The sequence below is a fragment of the Papio anubis genome, chromosome 13, assembly GCF_008728515.1.
Source record: "Papio anubis isolate 15944 chromosome 13, Panubis1.0, whole genome shotgun sequence".
NCBI classification, from domain to species: domain Eukaryota; kingdom Metazoa; phylum Chordata; class Mammalia; order Primates; family Cercopithecidae; genus Papio; species Papio anubis.
In genome coordinates this window covers 34,612,534-34,637,368 of record NC_044988.1, presented here as the reverse complement: position 1 = coordinate 34,637,368, position 24,835 = coordinate 34,612,534, and the positions used below count along the sequence as shown (strand labels likewise).

Here is a 24,835-nt window from a genome sequence, read left to right as displayed (position 1 = left end):
GCAAGATGGTCCAGCTGCTGGCACTTGGTAAGGCTCAGGAGACATGGGCAGGGCACCAACTATATCTACTACACTGCTATCTGAGATCCCAATCTAGTACACTAAGACCCATGACTAAAAGCCAGAGATTACAAAATAGGAAAGAAGATCAAAGCCTCTAGAGTCAGACTGATTGGTTTCAAAACCTGATTTCTTAATCTCTCTAAGCTTCAAAATTCCATAAAGGATTGTTACGAGGATTGAATAACGTAATCCATGTAAAAGTATCCAGTATTGTGACTAGCACGTACTACATATTCCCAAAAATTCTAGTTAATAATGTTAACACCTGATCCCCTCATGGAGACATAAAACTGAACAGGATCTACTTTGTTCTCTGTCCCGATTGCCTAGCAGGGACCCAGCAATTCCAGTTTTGCTACTGTCACAGCATTTACACTGGTGTCAGTGAGCAGAACTGATGAAATGACTGGGCTTCAGTTAAAGTAGTCATCAAGACATGGCCAGATGGAGCCTTGAATTATCATCAATGCAGAGTGGGTTGCTTCAAGCTGCATGGGGCTCTATGGAGTGCAGAAGAGTAGATGGATCTCCTAAGGAAGGAATAGGTTCTAGAGCAAGCCTACCTGGTGGTCCAACTTAGCCTCTTCACACTATTTTCCTAACCAGCCACTCAGACAGTCTTTAATTTTTTTAAATGTTTATGAGAAAAAGGGAGAAAAGAACTAGTACTTATCCTTCTCAATATCAAGTTCTAACACAGCAATATAACTGCTCTTTCAATAAGCAAAGTATTTTTGGAATTCTGTAGTTCAAATGAAATTACATGGTTCACATGCTCAAGGCATTTTTTTCCAAATGGTTTTCATTCCCAGTCAGTAAAGACCAGACTTTTGGAAAAACTAAAACTTTCATTAAAGTTCAGCCATGCAGGATATAAAAGCTGGGTGGATCCGCTTTGATTTTGCTTTGTTGCTAACCATTTCCGCTTAACTGACAGCAAGAACAGATATTTGGAAGAGAATGCAAAGGGCATGGAGAGGCCTGTGACACCACATAAAAATTCTAACAAAAGAAAACTTAGAGAAGAAAATTTACCATATTTTCCAAACAGCAGAAAACACTAATTTTTCAATTTTAATATAGTATCTGAAACAAATATATAGCAAATGTATTTCAGTACAATTTGGTATTTTTTTAAATCACTGATCATGAAGACTACAGTTGAAATACCAAATTTTAAAAAACATTTAGCCACTAATAGTTATAGACCCCTAATGAAAATATTACCCTCTCCTGGAAAACCAAACATCATATATTCTCACTCATTAGTGGGAGATAAGCTATGGGGATGCAAAGGCATAAGAATGACACAATGGGCTGGGCGCGGTGGCTCAAGCCTGTAATCCCAGCACTTTGGGAGGCCGAGGCGGGTGGATCACAAGGTCAGGAGATCGAGACCATCCTGGCTAACATGGTGAAACCCCGTCTCTACTAAAAAATACAAAAAACTAGCCGGGCGTGTTGGCGGGCGCCTGTAGTCCCAGCTACTTGGGAAGCTGAGGCAGGAGAATGGCGTAAACCCGGGAGGCGGAGCTTGCAGTGAGCTGAGATCCGGCCACTGCACTCCAGCCTGGGCGACAGAGCGAAACTCCATCTCAAAAAAAAAAAAAAAAGAATGACACAATGGACTCTGGGTACTCAGAGGAAGGGTGGGAAGGGGGTGACAGATAAAAGACTACAAATTGGGTTCAGTGTCTACTGCTCGGCAGATGGGTGCACCAAAGTCTCACAAATCACCACTAAAGAACTTATGTAACCAAACATCACCTGTTTCCCCAAAACCTATGGAAATCAAAAATTAAAAAATAAAAATATAGGAAAGTGCTTTGTACATGTCAAAAAAAAATGTTGCCTTTCTTAATAAAAATAAACGCTTCTCCCAAATGTTCACTGGGAGGAGAATCTCCACATGGGGAAGAATAGCTAGATCTTATATCCCGCTAATTTTGTCTTCCCTTGGCCTGTGGGGGAAGACGCTATTCCCCTCTTTACTATTGGTCTAAGACCAGACAGTGGACTGATTTGATCCCAGGAACACTCCCTAATAAACTTCCTTCACCCCAATCTCTGTCCAGACTCTGCTTCACTGAGAACCCAATTTGTGGCAGTTACCCATGGCCAAGGTACATACACCTTAACACTTCAACTCCTCAAGTCTAGACCCAGAAGAGTAAGAACAAGAAAAAAAGCAACTTATTGACTGTGTGTGGAAATGGCTTTGTTCAATTGATTGGTGGTGTTAATGATCCCTTCTTTACAGGAGGAAGTTAGCCTCTCTCTTTTGAGGTTTCTACATGATAACCATATTGGAAAATAACCCAATAGGTACAATATCCATAAAATTGTGGGTTGTGGGGGCATTTTGTTATACACTATCTTAGAGTCCAAATCAGTTAATAGAAAAGGGAGAGTGACAATATTATTGCATAGAAACAAAAGAAGTACTGATACATCTCACTTTGTAAAAAAAGAAACACATTTCAGAAAAAGTTAGCTATGAATCATATTTTTATCTTAAATTTTATTTTAAAGTTAGTAATGAAATGCACCATCTAAAGATTTTTAGGACATAGTTTTTGCAGAGAAAAACTTACAAATTTACATCATTACCTTCCAATTTGTTATTTTGTGAAACTAAAAATGCTAAAAAAAATTTTTATCTTTTTCTTTACCAAAAGAGTTTCCCACTCCTCAAAATTTATTTTTATCATCTAAAATGTTAAATGATTAAATTTTTTTATCATTTAAAAGTGATAAATACTCTATTTTAAATCACTGAGATGATTTATAATAAAGTATTATTGAAAATCTAAATACCACAGCAAAACACTTAATATAAAATTACATTAAACTCTAATCAGTTTCTTTTGGCCCAATATTTTTAGATAAAGAAATTACTTCAAGTTGCATATGCTATAAATATTCTTGAGATTAGCCAAACTTTTTCACAGTACTGGAACTTTGTTGTGTTATTATTACTCAAATTCATTGACAAAGAGTTATTATCTCCCTAGCAGAATTTTATTTCTAAGGCTATGTTTTGATAATGGTTTTAACATTCATCCTGGATGAGTGGCTAAGAATCTGGAAATGAAAATTAGGAATGTACTTATCCTCTTCTGCCAAAGAGTGTTTTCTTTTTCCCCCAGATTAGTAGTCACAGAGTAACCATGGATTATGGTTACCAAATTGGTACCAAATTTGGATTTCATATGGAGAACTTGGCCTTAGCTCAAATGCAGCAATTCACATTTAAATAAAATGAATATTTAGATGCTGTGCTCAAATTTAGATAAGATTATATTGTAGTGATTCTGGGGGAAATCAGTCTTAAGATCACATCTATTTGCAGTGGAATGAGGAATTTCCTTTGGAGAATAATTAGTAGAACTGTTACTGCAAAGCTACCTAAGCCGTCTTATGTGATATAATCAGAGGCAATTGGCAAAAGAACATGAGTCAAAAATATCCCTCAGAGAGCCTGTACCCAGATCCAAAATACTGACACGCACTTTCTTATGAAGGGTTTCAGATGCATAAGACTTTTTTTTTTTTTTTTTTTTTTAAAACAGGTTTCTAGGTAACAAGTCACTTGACTTCTCTGGGCCTCTTAAACTTCCCATATGAAAATAGACTAGATGAACCTGGAGAGACATTTTCTGCCTGACATGGAAGGTGAAAGTGAAGAAATTAGCTGTATTTCCTAACACTCAGGAGGTAGGTGCAGAGCCCATAGCTCCCCCAGCTCCTCTGGATCTTATGCTTCAGCTTCTCTAACTCTTGGGTCAGAGGTGTGTTTAACTCCGTGGTAAATGGCACCAGAGGTTTGGAGGTGGTGAGAGACCAATGCAGATTCCAGTCCATCCTCATGGATTCCAGTTTGTCCTCGCTTCCTGCTCTCTACCTCCTGACCACTGGTCCTGTGAACTTCGGTTCCAGCACTAGACACAGAAACAGCAGCCTCCCATAGCTTGTATAACCAGCTCCCACAATTGCATACAGTCAAGTCTCTACAATAAAAATAAATCCCTTATGTCAATTTCTCTTAGTAGTTCTACTTCTTTGAACAAACCTTGACTGATTATATTTGGGTTGTTATGTTTTTAACAAAAAGTGCTACTGTGCATATTCATGTTCATATTTTCTGGTATGCTTGTGCAAGAATTCCTCTACAATATATACCTGAGCTTACATATTGCTGGATTGTAGAATGTACAGTACTTAACTTTGTAAGATAATGACAAATTGTATTCCAGGGTGGTTGTGCCAATTTATGTTCACACCAGCATTGTTTAAGAGTTCCCCTTGAACTGTCTTTGGGAAAAATTAATATAGTGATATTTCTCTTTTAATTTTTTTTAGAGACAGGGTCTCACTATGTTGCTCAGGTTAGAGTCAAACTCCTAGGCTCAAGTGATTCTCCTACTTCAGCCTCCCAAGTAACTGGGACTACAGACATCCACCGCTGCACCCAGCAGTAATACTTAACTTTAGTTCATCTGAAGAGTATAATATGTTTACTCATCGTAATCTTAATTTGCATTTATATTCTCACTGTGAAGCAGAGAATCTTTTCATATTTTTATTCTTCATTCATATTTCCTCTTTTGCAAAATGACTATTCATGCCTCCCTTTTTTGTGGCATTGCTTGTCATTTAATTATTGATAAACAGAAAGAGTTCTTCTTGCATTCTGGAAACAAATCCTTTAGTGTTATATGCAGTGGTGTGCTGAAGCTGGCTTGTGTAGTCTCGTCAGAGAGATTTGTGTATCTCGTCCTAACTTCATGTTTAGCAACATCATGTTGGTGGCTTGAAATAAATTTTCCACCTTGAAAAGAATCATACCCAACAAATCATGGCTTTTTTCCTCTCTGCAACACCAGGTTTTTAAAATGTATTTTGGCGTACCACTAGTTATATATAGCAGATATCTACTACTGGCTTGTGGCTTGTCTACAAATTCTTGTTTGGAGTATTTTGAAAAACAGAAAGTCAACTTTGTTCATCTCTTCAGTTTTAGATAAGCTTTTTTGGAGTGTTTTGTGTTTTCAGTTTCAGATAAGGCTTTTTTTTGGTATGTGTTTTCTCTACCCCAGGAAACTAAAGACATTATCCTATAGATGTTTAAAATATCAGCTTTCACATCCAAGTCTTGGATGCATCTAGAATTGACTTATGTATCATGTTGGGTAGGAATCCAATTTCATTTATCCCCATATTCTCCCAGCACCACTTATTGACTAATTCTCCCTTTCTTCATTGTATACAATACCACCTCTGTTATATATGGTGTCCAAATATGTGTGGATCTGTTTCCAGAATCTCTACTATTCCATTAATCCATTTGTGTATTGCAGCATTAATACCACTCTCTTAATTAACTTTGTAATCAAAGTCCTCAAATAGGATAGAGTATACCTCCTACCTTATTCTTCTCCAAAAGAGTCTTTGTTGGCCGGGCGCGGTGGCTCAAGCCTGTAATCCCAGCACTTTGGGAGGCCGAGGCGGGTGGATCACAAGGTCAGGAGATCGAGACTATCCTGGCTAACATGGTGAAACCCCGTCTCTACTAAAAATACAAAAAACTAGCCGGGTGCGGTAGCGGGCGCCTGTAGTCCCAGCTACTTGGGAGGCTGAGGCGGGAGAATGGCGTGAACCCAGGGGGCGGAGCTTGCAGTGAGCCGAGATCGCGCCACTGCACTCCAGCCTGGGAGACACAGTGAGACTCCGTCTCAAAAAAAAAAAAAAAGAGTCTTTGTTATATTTTTGACCTTTGTTCATCCATATAAATTTTAGAATAAGCTTTTAGGTTCTTGGGAAAAAACACAATGGGATTTGGCATTAAGTTACACTGAATCTGTAGGTCAAATTGGGAAAAACTGGTAACTTTACAACAGAAAGTCTTCCTTTTGAATGTCTTCTTTTATTTATTTCTATAGTAGATCTTCTTTGATGTTTATCAAATAGAGTTTTAGAATTCATTCCATATTGGTCTTCCATAACTTCATTAGATATAATTTATACTTTTTTATTGTTATGGTATATTAGTCTTTTCTCATGCTGCTAATAAAAGCCATACCAGAGACTGGGTAATTGATAAAGAACAAGAGGTTTAATGGACTCACAGTTCCGCATGGCTGGGGGCGGCCTCACAATCATGGCAGAAGGCAAAGGAGGAGCAAAGTCATGTCTTACATGGCAGCAGGTAAGGAAAGCTTGTGTAGAGGAATTCCCCCTTATAAAACCATCAGACCTCGTGATATTTACTCTCACAAGAATAGCACAGAAAAGACCCACCCCCATGATTCAATTACCTCCCACTGAGTCCCTCCCAGAACGTGGGAATTATGGGAGCTACAGTTCAAGATGAGATTTGGGTGGGGACACAGCCAAACCTATCATATGGTAACCTGCTTTTTTATTTTTTAAATTTTCTGTTTGTTGCCAATGCTTAGAAATATATTTGGTTGTGCATATTGTTCTTCTATTCAGCCATGTTGGTTAGCTTTGTTATTGTTAGTATTATTTATTTTATTTCTTTTTGAGACAGAGTTTTGCTCTTGTTGCTCAGGCTAGAAGTGCAATAGCATAGTCTTGGCTCACTGCAACCCCTGCTTCCTGGGTTCAAGCGATTCTCCTGTCTCAGCCCCTCGAGTAGCTGGAATTACAGGCGAATGCTGCCACACCCGGCTAATTTTGTATTTTTAGTAGAGATGGGGTTTCTCCATGTTGGTCAGGCTGGTCTCGAACTCCTGACCTCAGGTGATCTGCCCTCCTTGGCCTCGCAAAGTGCTGGGATTACAGGCGTGAGACCCTGCATGGCCAGCTCTGTTATTATTACCAATAATTTGCCTGTAGATTTTGTGGGACTTTCTGTATAGAGAATTATATCTTTATGAATGAAGTATATTCCAATACGCCTACCTTTTATTGCTTTTCCCAATCTTTGTGCTTTGTTGCTTCTTTTTCTTGTCTTAATGCACTTAGAAAATCCACTATAATGTTGAGTAGAAGTAAATAGGACTTCTAAGTCTTATTCATGATTTTGAAAAGTCTGCTTCTCATTATCTGCTGCATCTTTTATCATATTTTTCCCCTTTAATCTGTTAATACGGTGAATTATATATATGTGTATATATGTGTATATATAGTATATGTGTGTGTATATACACATATATACACGTGTATATACGTGTGTATATACATATGTATATATGTATATACAAGTATATACAACTATATATACATGTGTATACACATACATATGTATGTATATATGTGTGTATATACATATATGTGTATCTATACGTGTATATATGTGTGTGTGTGTGTGTGTATATATTTTTGAGATGGAGTTTTGCTCTTTTTGCCTAGGCTGGAGTGCAATGGTGCGATCTCAGCTCGCTGCAACCTCCGCCTCCTGGATTCAAGCGATTCTCCTGCCTCAGACTCCCAAGTAGCTGGGATTACAGGCGTGTACCACCACACCTGGCTAATCTTTGTACTTTTAGTGGAGAAAGGGTTTCACTGTGTTGGTCAGGCTGGTGTCAAACTCCTGACCTCAGGTGATTTACCTGCCTTGGCCTCCCAAAGTGCTGGGATTTCAGGTGTGAGCCACTGTGCCTAGTCAGTGAATTATATTTTTATATTTTCTTTTCTTTAGTATTATTATTATTATTATTATTTTTTGAGACAGGGTTTTGCTCTGTTGCCCAGGCTGGAGGGCAGTGGTGCCATCTTGGCTCACTGTTGCCTTCACCTTCCAGGCTCAAGCAATTCTCCTACCTCAGCCTCCCAAGTAGCTGGGACTACAGGCATGTGCTACCATGCCTGGCTAATTTTTGTATTTTTTGAGAGGAGACGGGGTTTTACCATGTTGCCCAGGTTGGTCTCTAACTCTTGGGCTCAAGTAATTCACCCACCTTGGCCTCTCAAGGCACTGGGGCTACAGGTGTGAGCCACCGTGCCTAGCCATATTTTATATTTCCTAATGTTTAACTGCCCTGGCATTTCTGGTTAAACTCAACTTTTTTATGATGTATTATCTATTTGAAATAAACTCCTAATCTTGTTTCATTAGTATTTTGTTTGAATTTGTAGCTATGTTTATGAGTGAGATTGGTCCAAAAGGTTTCTTTATTGTCCTGTCCTTATTTGGTTTTGCTATCAAGGTTACATTAATATCATTGAGTGAGTTGTGTCATAGTCCCTCTTTTTCAGTTTTATAGGACATTTTTAAAGATTGGAATGATCTCTTTCTTGAAACCTTGGTGTAAGTAATTTATAAACATATCTGGACTAATTATTTTCTTTGTGGGAAGATTTAAAAATATTGATTGCATTTCTTTGGTAGATATAAAACAATTCAGTTTCTCAATTTTTTAGTAAGTTTTCGTAAATCATAGTTTTCTAGGAATTTGCCCATTTCACCTAAGTTTTTGACTATGTGGCCTAAATGATTCAGAGTAGCTCATCTAAAAAAATCTTTGCCTTGTCTGTGATTAGGTCCCTTTTTATTCTAATATTGCTTATTTGTACGTTCTTTTTTTTTTCTCGCTCAATCTCAGCAGAGATTGTTCTGTTTATAAAATAAAACTTTTAATTTTGTGGATTTTTTTTTGTATCTTTTTTTTACCTTTTTCTGAACCTCTGTTTTTATCTTTATTATCTACTTCCTCCTACTTTGATTGTTTTTCTATTTTTCCTCCTAATTTCTTGAGTTAAACACAAAACTCGTTAATTTTTAACCTACCTTCTTCTCTAAAACAAGCTTTCAAATTAATAAATTGTCCTTAACGACTTTAACTGTTTTACAGAACGTGGTAGGCGATATTTTCATTATCATTCAGCTTTTTCATCAGTTTTTCTTTGACATATGAATTACCTACAAGTGTTTCCACATTTTTAAATATATAAGAACTTTTACAGATTTATCTTTTGTTATTGCCTCTAAATTACTTTGTGCACAGAGAATGAGGACTATGTTATAATTTCATGAGATTTGCCATATGGCCTAATAAATGGACAATTTTTGTAATTGTACTATGATGTTTGAGAAAAATAAGTGCATTTGCCAACTGTTGGATGCAGAATTTTTATCTATTTAATTGTGTAGTTAATTGTGTTGTTCAGATCTTCCATATTGTTAATATCTTTGCTTTGGATGGTCTATCGGTAATTGAGAGATACTGAAAGCTCTCATTGGCAATTTCTCTTTGGAGTTCAGTAAATATTTGCATTATGTATTTGAAACAATTTTTCTAGGTGTAAAACTTTGAAGTTATTATATCACTGACATTTGGAACCTTTATAAAAATCAAATAGTGGCCCCTCTCTAACTCTAATGATACTTATTTTCTTAAAGTCTATTTTGTGTGATTTTTAATACACACTTCAGTTTTTTTGGTTACTGTTTTCCTGTTATATCTTTCAACCATTTTGTGTCTTACGTTTTAAGTGTTTCTTTTGAAAGAGCATGTAGTTAGAGGTTTTTTGTTTGTCCCCCAATCTGTCTTTCACTGTAAAGTTTAGATTTATGTTGATTATAATTATTAATGTATCTAAACATTTTCTACCACCCCACTTTTAATTTTTATTTGTCCAAATTTTATTTTGCTTTTGCTTTCCCCCTCTTCCTTTATTGCTCTCTTCTTAGTTGATTGGGGTTGGGCTTTTGTTAGTAAGTTTGTTTTCTTTTTCCATTTTTCTCTCTTCTTTTTAGAAGTTATTTGAATTTTTGTTATCTGAAAATTGACTATAATGACTTGGAAAAATTGCACCGAATATTCTGTATCTGAATAAAAAATCTGCTGCAATGAATTTACATCCATGTGCTAGCAAAGACATTGAAATTGCATATAAGTCCAAATGAAAAGATGTAGAGTCCATTGCAGTCATAGCTGTTCTCTAATAAGCTCACATCTTGTGCTCCCATTACTTAAAGAGGCATAGATTGTCACTATTACTGTATTTTCCACATTATTAAAGTGAAAAGGCTTATTAAAGGACAGAAAATGCCATAGAGAAAATAAGTGAATGTAAAAGATTCACTGCATGAACACCAGACATTTACTGTTGTGCTCACTCGTTTACCAGCTCACTCTTGCCTAATATAATGCAATTATTTCTCATCAAATGAAAGCACACTGGCTTTCCCTGACCCAAAATAAGGTCAAGAGTTCCTTTATCCATTTTTAGGTGATCTTCATTTCTCTTTTAGTTTAGTCACATTCACCCTTCAATAGATAACCTGTAACTGAAATAGTGGGATATAGAGTTAATTCTTGTAGCACATAAACATGCAATGAAATATTATACAGCAGTGAAAATGGAGTACTATATGTTACAATATTGATATATCTTACAAACATAATATGAAGTAAAAAAGATAATTTGTAGGAGAATATATACAGGACAATTCCATTTACATAAGTCTGAAAGCACACCAGGGCAGAAGTGGGTCATGTAATTAATATAGCCTGTGTTCTGTTTGGCAAGCAGTGCACCTTGGTTTAGAGTTGTGTCCAACCCAAAGAAGAGGAGCTTTTTTTTCTAATTTGCACAGAGGCTCTGAATGGGCTTCCTATGACTCTGGGTATATGTAGAGGTATTGGTAATATTCTAATTCTTATATTTGGTGATGGGTTCATGACTTTTATTTTGTAATTTTGTTACCTCAGACCTACTAGTTTGCTTCCCTAGAGTCAGTTATTGTTGACAGTTGCTTGTATATGCATCCAAAGATACCCAGTGCTTTGGAAGCATAGATAAATGTGTATTTGTGCTTCTGTACAAAACACAGTAGAAGCATTCTATGACATTGTATTGGATCTTTTTTTTTTCCTACTTAACGCTATGTCTTAGAATTGTTCTATGGTCACAAATATAGATATACCTCATTTCTAAAATGACTATGCAGCATTCCATCTATATTATGTGCCATAATTTATTTAACTTGTCTTCTGTTGATGAGACATTTCAGTTTCCCATCTTTTGCTTTTACGAACAATGCTGCAATGAGCATTCCATTATGGGTATTTTTGCCCACACGTGTGATTATATCCATAGGATAAATTCCTAGGAGTAAAAGCGCTGGGCCAGATGGAATGTACTTTGACATATAGTACCAGATTGTTTTTAAAAGCTGTAACACCAATTTATTCCCTTGTTAACACAGGGAGTGCTCATTTCTCTCACAGAAATATCATACTTTGTTGTTGTTCATTTGATAAGTTAAAAGGAATAGTCAATCACTGTGTTTATTTTCTATTAAGAAAAGAAGATTGATCATAAAAGTTATTTTAAAAATCTTCAGGGGTTCAAAGGAGGTAGAAACATCTGTTTGAGAATGAGAGGCAGGGAAATTCTCAGAGGAGGTAGCCTTTAAGCAGGCCCTGTAATAATATGTAGAACTATGACAGCTGAGATGAAGGCAGGTGGCAGAGTGTTCAAGGTGGAGAGTGTGGTATGTAAGGGCAGAGGGTGAGAAATTGTTTTACAAGTAACCTAGTTTGTCTAAAGCAGAGTGAGCACATCCTGAATAGTGACAAGAAGTGTACTAGGAATCAAAAGCTACCTAGGAGGCAGCAAACAATCACTTGAGTAGGGGCTTCTAGCCTTGATTCCCCATTACAACAACTGGAAGGTTAAAAAATATATATTGATGTTAAGTCCCTCTCCAGACAGATTATATTAGAGTCTCCAGTAGGAGCTTTCTCCCCAGGGGACATTATTTGTAGCCAGGGCTGAGAATGACTGCATTAAGGACAAATGGACTAGGGAGTAAAAGGCTCAAAAGTGGGCTTACAGAAGATTTAGAGTTGTGGATCACATGCTGTTTACCTCTAAATTTATTTAATAATTTGAAATATGGGAAAAAAGATAATTCGTTCAAAATTTAATTTAGATAAATTTCCACTATAGTTTAGTTCCACTAAAATGATAACTATTCTATGTCTCAGAATAATTAATTTTGGCTGGGTGTGGTGGCTCATTCCTGTAATCCCAGCACTCTGGGAGGCCATGGCGGGTGGATCACTTGAGGTGAGGAGTTCGAGGCCAGCCTGGCCAATATGGTGAAACCCCGTCTCTACTAAAAATAGAAAACTTAGCTGGGTGTGGTGATGGGCACCTGTAATCCCAGCTACTGGTAAGGCTGAGGCAGGAGAATCACTTGAACCAGGGAGGTGGAGGTTGCAGTGAGCTGAGATGGCGCCACTTCAGCCTGGGCGAGACAGCGGGACTCCATCTCAAAAAATAATAATAATAATAATAATAATAATAAATTTTTTTTCTTTCAGGGGATATGATCATTTACCAGGTGGGTGTAATTCACAGTGAAAACTGCTTACACATAGTGATTTGACGCAGTGGTTTGACTGCCCCAGAATTCCCCTAGAATGAGATGGTTCTCAGAGCTTGGTGAAGCGTCGCCGTGACACTAGGTGGAGCCATGGACTGTGATTAGGTGAAAAACTGCCGCTCCAAAGAAACAGAGGTAGAATTTGAAGAGGGGAGGAGACTTGGAAAGCATGTGCGCTGGTGCCTCGTTTATATTTTACTTTTTAATTTCTCTTTTGTGTGTGCAAAATTTTCTTCTTCTCTTCTCTGCTCTTTTCTCCTTTCTTGTCTTTTATTTTCCTTTCTTTTTTTTTTCGGAGTTTTACTTTTGTTGCCCGGGCTGGAGTGCAATGGCGCCATCTCGGCTCACTGCAACCTCCGCCTCCCGGGTTCACGCGATTCTCGTGCCTCAGCCTCCCAAGTAACTGGAATTACAGGTACCCGCCACCCCACCTCGCTGTTTTGTATCTTTAGTGGAGATGGGGTTTCACCATGTTTGTCTTGCACTCCTGACCTCAGATGATCCGCCCACCTCGGCTTCCCAAAGTGCTAGGATTACAAGCTAGCACTTTGTGCCACTGGGCCCGGCCATTTTCTACTTTTCAAATAAGTTACATATTTATATAGTTCTAAGTTTACAAAGTAAAAATGCTGTACTGTCTGTGAAGTGGATATTCTCTCTGTATGCCTTCAGATCTACTCTCTACTTTGCCTTGAGCCCCAAGAGGCTCATCTCTAAGGATGTCCAGAGATCCAAGTGCAGAAGGAGAATGTGGTGAGGCTATTTATTCCCCCAGCGCCTTCCCTGCTGGGCTATGGATGAACAGTGGCTGACTTCATCTGGGAAAGGGCTATGGCTTCTGTCCCGTATCCCCTTCTATACCTACAGCGCTCTCTCTCTGGATTCAAGTAACCACTTACTCCCCCTCTTCATCCTTAGAACTTAGGTATAATTATGATTCCCCTCTGTAGGTTGCCCACTGGCAAGTGTCAGCCTCCTTTGTTGGGTGCCTTAGCCCTGTCCACAACTTTGTAAATAATTCTGTCACTCAACTGTCTTCGATGACGCCTTTTGAATATGCCATATATTTCCTGCTGAGATCCTAACTGGTACATTCTCCTTCCTCTCTTCTCTGTCCCACACCAATTCAGTTCTCCTCCTGAAGCAACCAATTTTAGAAGTTTCCTATATTTATGTAATATGAGCATAAAGGAATGTATCTATTCCTTTTATCCTTACTTATGCAAATTGTAGTATATTATATGTCCTGTTCTGCACTGTAGTTGTTTTTTATCCCCCATAATAGTATATCCTAGGGATCATTCTATAGCAGTATATAGGGGTCTTTCTTAATACCTTTTTTTTTTTCAGGTTTAGAGCAGAAATTTAATAGGTGAAAGAACAAGAATAGCTGTCTGCTACAGAGAAGTATCCTGGGAAAATAGGTTGCCAGTTCACAGTTTGGATACAGAGGCTTTTATAAGAAACTGATGGGGGCTGGTCATTTCATTTGCATAAGGTGTGCATTTCTGGTAATTCCACCCCGTCCTCCCAGTGTGGATGCAGGCTCTTAGCTTGAGTTACTCCATGTTGCTTTGTTTCCCTTACTGCACATGTGTCAGGGGACAGAATTTTCCATTGTAGGTATGTCTGGGCAAGTCTCCTGTGTAGTCTTTCTTATCTCTGCAGCTGAGGGGATGTCTTAGGCAAGCCCCCTTGTCTCTTGAGCAACTTCCCTTATCTGTGCCTGCAACTTGATTTTTCAGGCTGTTATTTTGTTTGAAATAATTTAATCTTAATACTTTTTATGGCTGCATTATATTCCATTTTATAGGTGTACACTTTTTAGCCAGCCTCCTATCAACAGACATTTAGGTTGTTTCCAGTCACTTACTATTACAAATGTTGCTTTAAGGAATAACCTTGTATGTAGGTTATTTCTACTTATTTTATATATGAGGAAGATGAAACAGAAAGAGATTAAGCTGTCTAAAGTCAGTCATTGGCAGAGTCTATGGTATTATAGTCATCAGTTAGTAGGGTGAGACTTGAGTGACCGGTGTAGTCTTCATTATGGACTGGAGTGATCTGAATCTTGCTGAGGGACCCCCACAAAATTTACTGCACATTTCTACTCTTCTTAAATTTTTACCCTTATACATTTATTTCCTAGCATCATGATTAAAAGCATGGATTGCATAGCCACAACACTAGGTTGTATTTTCCACTCCATTATTTATTAGCTGTTGACATTGGACAAGTCACAGCCTTTCAGTGCCTCACTTTCCTCATATATAAAATAGTTCCTCATGGTGTTGCTAAGGGCATTAAGTGCCTGCCACATGTTAAGGGCCATGTAAGCACTGACTCTTATTAGTAGTGCTGTCATCATTCTTTTGGCTTGTGACTGTGCCCCATTATTAACATTAAAACACAGCCTGAGCGCTATCTCCTATTTCATCAATAGTTTACCTTTTATGTAAGTGAGATCATCAGATCACTTCTTGATAGGAAATTAGGGCAGATAATTAGGGATATGTGATGTCCCTTGATATGTGAAATGGGACCTAAATGAGAAGGGAGTTTCTGAAGATAACTTTACCCACTTCACAATTTTATTCTGATATTCCTATTCACATGTACTTAAAACAGTGAGACCCACAAATAATTCCTGAACTAGATTCACTGTCCATAACCCCTCCACCATTCACCATCCTTGACCAACAAAACCAAACCCCGTCTTCCTCTCACAAGCCCACATCACATTCAGGTGGATCAATTAACACATCTCAGAATCATCCTTGACTAATCTCTTCCACATCATTCACGTCAAATTTGTTATCAAGCCCTGTAAATTATTTCTTCTTAAGAGTTTTCAACTTCATCCCCATCCCTTTTTCTCTGTGTCCTTTGAGACTGCCTTAAATCAGACTCTTGTATTTCTGTGGGCCATTGCAGAACTTTGGTTAGTCTTTTCCCACTCTCTCTCCTTCCCCTCCCTCTCTTCCTCTCCTTGCTCTGCAAATATGTATTGAGTGGCTGTTATTTATCAGGCCTTGAACTGGCACAGGGATGCAAAAGTGAGTAAGACAGAGGGATCCTAAAACCAACCACAACCTTAACGTAATCCTAATCCTCAATTCATGAAATTTTTACTCCAAAGAGAGTCAGATATTAAACATACAGTTATACAAATAATTGGTTTAGGATAACAGGAATGTCTGTTTTCTGCTGTAGGCTCTGCCTGAAACAAAGAGATTGTTAGCTCAGGCTTCATGTCTGGGTAGTGAGGGCTTCCTAGTCTTAAAAATGCATCACAACTTTTGCTTTAGAAAGTCTCTGTGATGGTAAGAACTGAAGTTTGGAGGGGAAGAGGAAAGGAAGTGGCCTGACCCTAAGGAAAAGGAGAATGCCTGAGACTGTCCTGGACAGGGAATTGGGGGACAGGTTTGCAGTATGTTCTATAAGGCTTTGGGATGTTATCACACTGTTGCATAGTTTTCCAAAGACTATGACACTTGCAGTGGGAGAGGCATAGGTAGATGTTTGTGGTGGCCTGACCTGAGTGCTCTGGCCCCCAAAGCAGTGGCAAGAATTCCTTGTGGAGGACCTGTGGTCAAAAAGAGAGAGCTTTGTGGGAGCATCTCTGCAGTGTGCCAAGGGCAGTAGGGCCTACCAGATTCCAAAGGACCAGCCCAATGACCTGAAGGACCAAAGACCAGGTCCTCCTCCCTTTTCATGGGGCTGTGTAAGCCCCAGGGCCCTAGTTGGCCTGCCACTGGGTGAGTGCGGTGGGGGGTAATAATTACAGTTACCTCTGTGTAAAACATTAAAAAATGGTGGCTCCACATGAACCTTATTCCATAAGCTATTTCTATATGGCTAGTCAATTTCTATTCTTTTCTTTTTAAAATAAACCAAAAAGTTTTTTGTTTTTTTTTTCTAAGTCACAAATTAGTTGTGTTATCATGTACATCACACATCCCCTCTGGGACTCCGTTTCCTTATCTGTGAAATGTGAGGGATGATATTGGATTTCTGTTCCAGCTCTCCTATCCCAAGGTTTTATGTTGTCTCATCCAGAGAACAGAATAGTTAATACAGTGACTCGAGAGTTTCTTTCTTTGCTTTAATCATGTTGATTACACTCCCAGCAAAGAAAATGAAAGCTGATGATATCTATCTACATCACCAAGTATCAGAGTTTGCATAATTCATGCTAATTTCTGTAAACTCTCACTGTATATGAAACATGCAGTTAGCAGTAAAGATGAAGCAAGAAATGCTGTATCAAGAGCACATGACCTGTCTTTGTTTGAGGCAGATCATGTGAAATTGATACCGAGATGACTTTCTCACCTGTGACTGGTGACATTGGAAGGAGGGGGAAGGAAATTTTTTGACTTAAGAGACTCTTTATGCTAAATGAACAGGAAAACTCCCCTTCCTCCCTTTAGTAACATGAACAGAATCTTACTTGTCACCAGGCCCGTCCAGATGGGGAGTGAACAAGGCTTCATTGGCAAATAGCCAGCTTCTTCCATGGACCTAAGGGGGTTGTTAGAGAATATGCTTTATTGAATGTGGCATTTAATTACAGAGGTGGGGGTTTTGAGGGAGGAGGGTGAGTAGGAGGAATCATTGTAATTTTTCAACTGGAGAAATAGATTGCTGGATGAGACAGTCAAGTATATTAGAGATATGGAATCTGGAGACAGATTGCTGGACTCTTAGCCTGGCTTTGCAACTTACAAGCTCTGTGACTTTGGGCAAATTACTCTCTGTGCTTTATATGTAAACTGGGGACAATAATGGTATCTAGCTCATAGGAGGATTATGTTATAAAGATTAAATAAGTTAGTATTTATAAAGCACATAGAATAGTGCCTGACACATGGTAAGAACTTTATAAAAAGTGTTTGTTGTTGTTGCTGTTATTTTTACATGCCAAGGCACACATATTGACTCAAACTTTGACATTTAAATCAAACTTCAGAACTCAGCTTTAAAGCAGTTCCATACCTATGGTAATAAATTCATCTGCCTATTATGTGGTTATTAGAGTTAGTTAGATCACTGCAGATTTCTTCTGAGAACCAGGTGAAGAGGTTAAGAAAGAGGATCTATGTAAGAAGGAAAATGTTGTGGACAGCCAGAAGAAATGTCTTATAACTGGTATTGTAAGTAATACATTTTTCAGCCAATCTTTTTAAAAAAAATGTTACTGAATTACTTGATAAATCATGTTCTGGGGTTTCTCTAACTTCCCCAGGTAGATTGGTATAGGTGTGTGTCCACCAGTATCAAGTGCTTTCAGCTTTCCTCCAAGATGTAGAAACATCAAACGAGTGCATCAAAACCTTTCAACCTATTTTTAAAAATCTAGTCATGTGACAGATTATGAAATGTGAACTCTCATTCATTTAAAGTAATTACCAATTTTTACATATATCCTTAATTTTTATTTTGATGTGTAAGATTTCTGGATTTTTTACTTATCTTGTTCCACTGGTCCACAGAGTATAAGAGTATAGCTTGCATTTGGTTCACCTGGTGAATATATGAACACAGCTTTTCATGTGTTGATTTCCTCTATGATTTGAAAAACTATAGCAAGATTATTTGTAAGGTTGTGCCTAGTTGGTGACATTTGGAGGGATCCTTCTTTTTTGAATTCTCTTATGCTTTCTAAATTTTTCAAAAATGAATATGCATTTTAAACAATTGAAATCTGAAAAAAATTAATGTTTGCTATTTGGCTTATATTCTTTTTCTTTTGATTTGTTTGTTTTGGCTTATTTTCTTTAAAAAGGATAATAAATTAACTAACTTGACTGCCTTCAAGAAATAACCCAGGGAATAAATACATGAAGTCAGTATTTTTTTTTATTCCCTTAAAAAGAAGAAATTTTGCAATTACCCAATTCTGTTTTTTGGGTTTTTTTTTTTTTTTTTTTTCCCTACACAGGGTTTCACTCTGTTGCCCAGGCTGGAGTGTAGTAGTGTGATCATGGCTCACTGCAGCCTCAGCCACCCAGGCTCAAGCAATCTTCCCGCCTCAGCCTTCTGAGTAGCAGGGACTACAGGTGTGCACCACCATGCCAGCTAATTTTTACCTTTTTAAAGATGAGGGTCTCACTGTGTTGTCCAGGCCGGTCTTGAACCGTTGGGCTCAAGTGATCCTCCTGCCTCGGCCTCCCAAAGTGCTGTGGGTGATGACCAGCATGAGTCATCATACCTGGCCCCAATGCTTGACTCTAGCACAGGTCCTTGGGTGGTCATCAGTGTTAAATTTCATGTTGTGTCAGAAAGACCTTATCTCTGTTCTTTTCGCATATGATTCCACATCACTCTGAATAGATCTGGTCCTAGATAAGCAGACAATCTCTTAGATGAAAAGATCCAAGATACTAGGCCTAAAGTGCTGTCAAATAGCTTCCCAACTGTTTGCTATACTGGACCTGAGGCTATGGAGATCTGGGATTAAATTCTTCAAAGAGAAAAATGGAAATTTGGAAATTTGGGTATTTTACTATACTCTGTTTTCTCTATGTGTGGATGTATTTAATTTAGGCTTTGCTTTTTCTCTCTGTGTGAATATGTTTAACTTATGTTTTGTTTTGAATACATTTCATCCTGAAGTCACGTGATAACATGCAGTATTCAAGATTCTCAGTTCCCCTTACTGCAAAACCACAGTTGCATCATTAGAAACTGACCTAAATGAGAACAAGGTGACGTAAGAAGACAAAATCTGGATTGAGGTTTTGAAAGATATTAGCAAGTTTCTCAGAGGAATCTCTTTTACAGTCCCAAAGTGAAATTCTGGATATTTTAGCCAAGGATTATTAGCACCTTGCACTTCCTTGTTTTATCAAGGCCCTTGACAGGTGAAAACTCCCTGCAAATCCAGTGCCTACTACATTTCACACAGCATCCCACAGTCCCAGAGAGGTGCAAGTGGCTAAGTCTTGATCCTAACTCCTGGAAGCTTACAGTCTTGTCAGAGAGACAGTTACATGGAAACAACTGAAGAATTCTTGAAAAGCAGATCAGGGCTGGGCACTGTGGCTCATGCCTATACTCCCAGCATTTTGGGAGGCTGAGGTGGAAGGATTGCTTGAGTCCAGGAGTTCAAGGCCAGTCTGGGCAATATAGTGAGACCTTGTCTCAAAAAAAGAAAAACAGAAAAGCAATCAAATTAGCCCCATTTAAAAGATTGTATCAAGGTGCCTATCCATTTGGGTTTCCAAATTCAGCCTAAAACAAAAACTGTATCACTCTACCCACAGTACTGCTGACACCAAACGTATTTTGTTTTTCCACACCAACAATTAGTTCTCCAGCTCTCCAGACACCAGCTGGATGTCCTTCAATTCAATTCACTCACTTCTAACACTGTCTACCTGGGATCAGCATCAGACCCCACAGGTGAAGGGCTCTGTTCCACAAGACTTCTCCCACTTCAGATGTCAGTCACAAATGGTGAGTCCCAGGTTACTCACGCTTCTGTTAAACTTGGCTACAAATTGGGCGTTCCCAAGACCGCCTCCTTACATTCAATAATTTGCTATAATGGCTCATAGAACTCAGATGCTTTAACTTACATGTACTGGTTTATTGTAAAGGATACAGATGAACAACCAGATGAACAAGTACACAGAGCAAGGTCCGGAAGGGCCCCCACTCCTCTTGGAGTTGGGGTGCACCGCCCTCCTGGCATGTGGATGTGTTCACCAACCCAGAAGTTCTCCAAGTCTCGTTCATAGTTTAGGGATTTTTATGGGTGAACTCAGAGCAAGAACTCACTCACCACCGAGAGGATGGCACTAAGGCATTCATGAGGGATCTACTCCTATGATCCAAACACCTCACACCCAGGCCCCACCTCAAACATGGGGGATTACACCTCAACATGAGATTTGGAGGGGACAAACATCCAAACCACATCACCAGGCAACTTGTTAGAATTGCAGAATCTTGGGCCCCATCCAAGACCTACTGAATCAGTACCTGCATGTTAATGAGATCTCTAGGTGTATCATGTTGCACATCAAAGTTTGAGTAGCGCTTGTTTAGGTGACACCTGATAAGAAGCAAAGGTTTGCTTTGAAGCATATTCTTTAGTTATTGCTGAACACTATATTTCCCTTTATGCTTTCATAGATCTACTATCAGTTGTGCCTCAGTTATATTAACTACAACTCTCAGTTATGAAAAACAGAGACATGAGAAGAATTTAACTTGCCCATAACAACTGGCAAATTAAAACAGAAGGAAGAGAATGCAGAATTCAGACTCCTGCCTCCCTTTTCTTTTCTCTCCATCTTTTTTCTTACGACCCAGTCTTGTTTAACTTGAATCTCCACCTGGGAGTTGTAGCATTCCTAGTCTAGCAATCACTAAGGTTGGAAAAAGGAATGACCAAGAAGTCTTCAGCCTGGAGATAGTGACTGAAAAATCACCCTGGGGCAGCTGGAAAATAAAAAGAAATAACCCTAAAAAAGATGCTAGGAGGAAAGAAAGGTAATCCCATCTCTACCTGTCCTACCTTCACTTTCACCTTTTCTGCTTTTTTCTTTTGCCCATTCACTGTACCATTCAGTTATATAATGTATACATTGAGCACCTACTGTCTGTCAGGCACTGATATCTGCATTTTCCTAGTAACTACAGGACTTTCTACACACTTTCTGATCTCCCATGAGACCCTGACCCTTTTCCAAAGCCGGTAAAAGCCACTATCTTTTCTGTTTTCAGTCTTCTCCCACTGTGGCCCCAGGTGGCTCATCAGAACAGCAGGAACAGTTGAATCTGGAAGGCTTTAGGGTTTCTGTTATCTGCTCACTCCACATGCGGGATTCTCTGATTCTTTTTCTCTAAAAGGGATATTAAGGGGGAAAATATCCAGGTTCAACTGGGGTTTTAGCACCTGTGGAAAATAATTATTGAACTTGACTGAAGGGCTGGCTCTGATTTTGGTGGGTCACTAAGGTCAGAGCTCAGTTGAATCCCTAAAAACCATCGAGTAATTTCCCTCAAAAGAAGATCAGGTTGAAGAGTAAGTTTGAGGTACACAAAGGGAACCTTTGTGGGAGGGAAAACAGAAGAGAAATAACACCATTACCCCAATCTATTTATGATAAATCAGCATAGAAAACCCATAATGTTGTAATTGTATCATCAGTCGATGATAGAGAAGCATGTTGCCACAAAACAAGGATGATAAAGGAAAGATATAAAGGGGAGATATAGTGGTGTCTGTTTTGGCTTTTAAATCAAATTCCACAATAGGACTACACAAGAACCAATTTCAATGCTTACCACAAATTGATATCTCTGCTTACATATTCTCTTTTTACCTCTTTCCTACTGGTATCTGATTCTTTTAACAGTGTACATACAGGGGCCAGGCACTTTGGGAGGCTGGGGCAGGTGTATTGCTTGAGCCCAGGAGTTTGAGACCAGCCTGGGCAACATGGTGAAACCCCATTTCTATTTCCTTAAAAAATTAAAAAGTAAAAAGTAAAAAATAAATTTTAGAAAGTGTATGTACAGTGTCAGGGAGAGGGAAATTTAAGGAAGGAAGAAACATGCAAATATTGAGGTTCTACCGTAGTGCCATCAGAAGCAACTTTAATCTTTCAAATGTCTTACCCAAAGTTACATAGCAACCATTGGAAAGAAATCTAATCTAGACCTCCAAGTTTCCCCTATTTCTTTAAATAAGGGAAAGTCTTAAGTAATTAAATACCACTTTAAGCAGGCCTGCAGGTTACTTGAGTTAAAAAAAAAAAAAAGAGGAAAGAATGAATTTGTAGTTAATTGATAGGTGGACAACACATTGACGGTCAAGTGGTTCAATGCACCTTAGAAGGAACCCATGGTAAGACTTTGTAACTGAAAGTGAAGCAATGGGCCAGGTGTGGTAGCTCACTCTTGTAATCCCAGCACTTAGGGAGGCCGAGGTGGGCGGATCACCTGAGGTCGGGAGTTTGAGATCAGCCTGGCTAACATGGTGAAACCCCATCTCTACTAAATATACAAAATTAGCTGGGTGTAGTGGCACACACCTGTAAGTCCAGCTACCTGGGAAGCTGAGGCAGGAGAATGGCTTGAACCTGGGAGGTGGAGGTTGCAATGAGCCACGATTGCGCCACTGCACTCCAGCCTGGGCGGCAGTGAGACTTTGTCTCAAAGAAGAAAAAAAAAAAAAAAGGAAAGAAAGAAAGTGAAGCAGTATTAGTGTTTGTCAAAGCGTGATCTGTGCATTCGTGCCCATCCACAAACTGTTGTTCCTGGTCTGCAAAGGAACTGAGTGTAGAAACTTTAGAGCAATTTCATGGAATAATTTTAAATCTATTGAATCTAATGGTTAAAAAGATTAAGCCTTCTATTTGTAATATATTTACTTATTTAATTTTTCTGCTAAATTATTTTTTTATAGCTTATAAAAGTATTGGTCTGTGAGGGATTGGAGATTGAAAAAAACAAAGTAACAACGATTCTTTACCACAGTCCGTTTGAGAAGTAGCAGTCTAGATTGTGCTTTCAGGTGGTGGCTTTTAGGACTTTGTCATTGTGCAACACTAGGGGGCACCATCTGCATGGTTGTGTAACACAGCGGCCCTATTTTCTTATGACCAGTGCTAGATAAGAGGGCTGTGAATTATCCAACAGTAGACCGCAGACGTGCCTTCATATGTACACATGATTTTGGATGGGTGGGGATATTTTGTAAACTTAAACTGTTGAGCCCAGATATGTAAAACAACTTGTGTTTGAAATGTCAGATTTGTATTAACCTGTTAGGCAACTTTTTGATTCCTCAGGACAGAGAGATATCACCCCTTCTACTCCATTGACCAAGAAAGTTTAGCTAGTTTTGCCAAAGTTTGGCAGAAACTGCCTTTTACCATTTCATTTTCCTTTGTGGCAGTTTTGTAAGTGGAGAGGAAGTGTTTGAATCTGAGCCCCCTGCAGCTCCGGTTTGAGTTGCAGCTTGAGGTCAGTGTTCTTTGATAGGCAATCACGTATGTTTGCTTAGAAACAGTAAGCATCTCTCCCAGTACATTTTTCTTCTTAATTATGTTTTGATTAGATGAATCCTAAAATACATTTTTCTTGGTGGTATGATGTAAAGAACTTTGGAGTTATATAAGCCTGTATTTGGACCCCAGGACTGTTATAATACCTGGCTGTGTTACTTGGGAGATAGGACTCTCAGCTTTCATTTCTCATCAATAAAATGGGGATAATCCTGCCTATCTTGCCAAGGTGTTGTAAGGGGTTAAGTAAAATAATTCATGCAAAGTACCCCCCATAGTACTTAGCATAGCACACTTCCATATGTGTTAATTTCTTCTTGACTTTTATTTGGGCAATAGGCCCAAGAAAGCTTAGGGGAAGGATGAATGATAAATAAGTAAGGCAAGGAAAGGAATGAAAGAACATAGCCTTGGATTGGCAATCTGCAGTCCATTAAAGTCAGCTGGTTCAGGGCATTGTACCCCAGCATGTGAACTAATTTGCATTTTTAATGCCCATCAGCCTGATATCATGGGAGTGTGCCCAACCAATTTGGGAAGATCATTCAAACCATCCACAAGACCATGTATAACAGAGGTGTCCAGATTTCACCAGCCTTCAAGGGGCCACACTTCTAATTAATGCCCAAACAACTTTCAGCTGAATTCATCCCCTTATGTAACTGCAAGAACGTTAGTCTCTGACTTTGCCAAAGAATTTCTGCAAATTCCCAGAAATTCTTACCATCTACTAACAGAGCCCCATTAAGAGTCCAAAACAGAGAACAAGACTAACATTTAACAAAATTTACTGAAAGAGATGTGGGAAAGAGATTTTACTGAAAGAAAATCATGGGAAGAAATAACAAGGCAGAAAAGAAAAATATCAGGTTGGGCACGGTGGCTCACGCCTGTAATCCCAGCACTTTGGGAGGCTGAGACAAGTGGATCACGAGGTCAGGAGATCGAGACCATCCTGGCTAACACGGTGAAACCCCGTCTCTACCAAAAATACAAAAAAAAATTAGCCAGGCATAGTGGCGGGCGCCTGTAGTCCCAGTTACTCAGGAGGCTGGGGCAGGAGAATGGCGTGAACCCGGGAGGCGGAGCTTGCAGTGAGCTGAGATTGCACTACTGCACTCCAGACTGGGCGAGACTCCGTCTCAAAAAAAAAAAAAAAAGAAAACAAAAGAAAAATATCAAATTGGGCCCTCTAGAACATCCCTTACCCTTCTCTCATAAGAGGAGTATCTCACCTTTATTCCCTGTCCCTCTACCTTGTGGTAGGGATCAATCTTCCTACAGATAACAGATAACAAGAGTCCATTGACCATGGCTCCCCTTCCCAGACCCCAAAGAAAACAGTCTCAGGGCTGCTCAGTAAATATTTGTTGAATTAATG

General features: G+C 38.9%; 1 protein-coding gene across 2 annotated transcripts in view; it reads left to right on the top strand.

The window, feature by feature from the left end:
- Positions 1-3,635: 3,635 nt before the first annotated feature.
- PLGRKT (plasminogen receptor with a C-terminal lysine) overlaps positions 3,636-24,835 on the top strand; it is a 244,267-nt gene continuing 223,067 nt past the window's right edge. For both annotated transcript variants that reach the window (XM_017949884.2, XM_017949882.2), the window contains exon 1: positions 3,636-3,780. The gene's annotated coding sequence lies outside the window, so the exon portion shown is untranslated. The remainder of the gene's footprint in view (positions 3,781-24,835) is intronic.